Here is a 2,557-nt window from a genome sequence, read left to right as displayed (position 1 = left end):
CACCGATGACCCTCCCTCTGGCCGGGATGGATAGCCCGGACCCTCCCCTTGCCCGCTGGCCGCCGCCCACGGAAGCCACCCACGCAGGTCGCCCGCGCCGAAGAAAATCTTTGGGATCAAAGAAACCCACCGGGTTCAAGCTCCGCTTCCGGCCGAGGCAATGGCCGCCAGTGTGGTGGCCACCTCTCCTGCAACGTACCGCCGTCCTCCTGCCGCCAACGAGCAAAAAGAGCAAGAAAACCGATGGCGGCGTCCCTCGCCGAGGCGGACGTGAAGAAGAAGAAGGCCACAACGGCGGCCCGTCCAAGGGCGGGGCCTTGTGCAGCTACTCCGCTTGCCCATACGGACACTGCTCTCGCGCAAGCGGCGGCTGCAGCCGGCACTAAGGGTCACGGGCGCCAAGTGCTCGATGAAATTCTGACAAGGTAAAACATCTTTCGCATTTCCGACGATCGATGATTGTTGGTAGCCGATGGTGATGTAGTCTCTTTGTTTCGTTGTTGTTGTGCAGAGATGAACACGACCGAGTTCTTAGCATCTTTGGAGTACTCGGCCATCATGAGACTTGATGAGCTCAACTATGACTTCATTAGGAATCATTAGGAGGCGTCCCAAGACATGGAGCAAGAGGATGTGGTCGAAGAGGAGGAGGTGGTCGAGGAAGAGGAGGCCGAGAAGGTGTCGGCCTATGAAGAGGCGAGCGATGAAGAGGAGATTGCAGAGGTGACCGAAGCAAGCATGCGTCCGTCAAGGTCACGCACCACCAACTACAGTAAAAAAGATGGTGCTCTTTGTTATGCTTGGATGAACATCTCCATGGATGCAATGATTGGAACGGATCAAACGAAGACTATGTTTTGGGAGATAATTACCGAGCACCACAACAACTTTGTGGACGTGCAATCGAGCTGTATACAAGGTTCTCTTGAGCATCGTTGGAGCACCATTCGTGACCAATGCAACCGATGGCCCGGTTGCATCAACCAAGTGAATCATGCACCACCGAGCGATGTGCAAGTGGTGGAGTATGGCGCCTACATCCAGGAACTATTCAAGCATAGGAACACCAAGTTCGGCCACACGCCCTTCACATTGCCTCATTGCTACAAAGAGCTATGCAAGAACGAGAAGTGGATCGAAAGAATCATGGAGACCACTCCAAAGAGATCAGGGTTGAGCATATCCGTTGAGCAGGAGGATGAGGTTGACGAAGCTGCCAACAATAAAATGAAAGGTAACAAGATTGCAAAAGAAAGAAAGAAAGAAGAGAAATGCGTTCGGTGGCACTTACAAAGAAAAACTTGTGGCCACGACTGAGACCAAGAAGGTGTTGGCGGCCGAACGCTAAGAAGAGAAGACGGCGAGGTGGAATGAGCTAAAGATGTTGGAGGATGAGAAGCGGAAGGCCAAGTTGGCGGCCGAAGAGAGGAAGGTGATGGCGGAGGAGCGTAGGCTTGCACTTGAGGAGAAGAGGATTCATGATGCCAAGAAGTCCAAAGAACGTGCTATCATGTTTGTGAATCCAAACACAATGGATGAAACCGCAAGATAGTATTGGGACTGGTGGAGAGGTCTTGGAAGCCTCTCTTCAGAATGTTGGTGGTGGCTGAGGGGATTGTGGTGGTGATGGTGTTGGTGGTGGTGATGGTGGTGGCCGAGAGGGTGGTGGTGGTGGTGATGGTGGTGGCTGAGGGGGTGATGGTGGTGATGGTGGCGGCCAAGGGGGTGACGGTGGTGGCCGAGGGGGTGGTGGTGGTGATGTTTTCTTTGCCGAGCACCTTGTTTGAGTTCGTGCATGCCATTGGTTGGATCAATCCACAACATATACATACTATGTTTGTCGTGATTTTGGATCAAATATTGTGTTTGAAGTGATGCCTTTTGGGTGAACTTTGCATGTTTTTAATTGAAATTCGTGATGATGAAACTATATGTTATAATAGTTATGTTATGCATGTTTTAATTTGAATGTTTTTATATTGTGAACTGTTTGAAGTTCATGCGGCTAAGACACAAAATCTACACAATTTTGTTTTTACTCCACTAAGTATAGGGGATTGGCTAGGTGCGGCCACCGTTAGTGGAGTAAATTTATCCTCCACTAACTTTGCTTCGCCGGATCCTCACTTAACTTTTAGGGGATCTGTTAGAAATGACCTAAGGATACTCGCTGGGTTACCGCATCGCTTCTCAGTATAAGTGGCACGACGTCACACCTTGACATGTGTTCGTTCGACACGTGGTGTGCCGTCATCGAAGGGAATGACTCGTTGTGCGTCTTGTTGCTCCTCCTTCTCGTGTTGCCTCCATTGTACCGCGTCTCTCTGTTACCATTATGGTTGTTGTCGTCGGGCCCCTCCCGGTGGTTAGTTCTCTGTCGTCCTCTCTTTTTTAGGGTGTACTATGCTCGGCGACATTGTTCGGTGACATTGTTCGACTGTATCTTTTCCCTTTTGCGGATCACAGTTGAAGATGTTGTATGGTGTGTGATTAACTTTTCCTTTGGAATTTAGGGTGGGTTTTGTTGGTTTATACAGGGTTTCCTATTTCCTATTTA

At 50.2% G+C, this 2,557-nt stretch overlaps 1 pseudogene; it reads left to right on the top strand.

Moving 5' to 3' along the window:
* The first annotated feature begins 243 nt into the window (after positions 1-243).
* Positions 244-1,661, top strand: LOC119346488 (annotated as a pseudogene).
* The last annotated feature ends 896 nt before the right edge of the window (positions 1,662-2,557 follow it).

This window comes from Triticum dicoccoides, unplaced genomic scaffold (genome assembly GCF_002162155.2).
Source record: "Triticum dicoccoides isolate Atlit2015 ecotype Zavitan unplaced genomic scaffold, WEW_v2.0 scaffold41592, whole genome shotgun sequence".
NCBI classification, from domain to species: domain Eukaryota; kingdom Viridiplantae; phylum Streptophyta; class Magnoliopsida; order Poales; family Poaceae; genus Triticum; species Triticum dicoccoides.
This window is presented reverse-complemented; position numbering and strand designations above follow the sequence as displayed.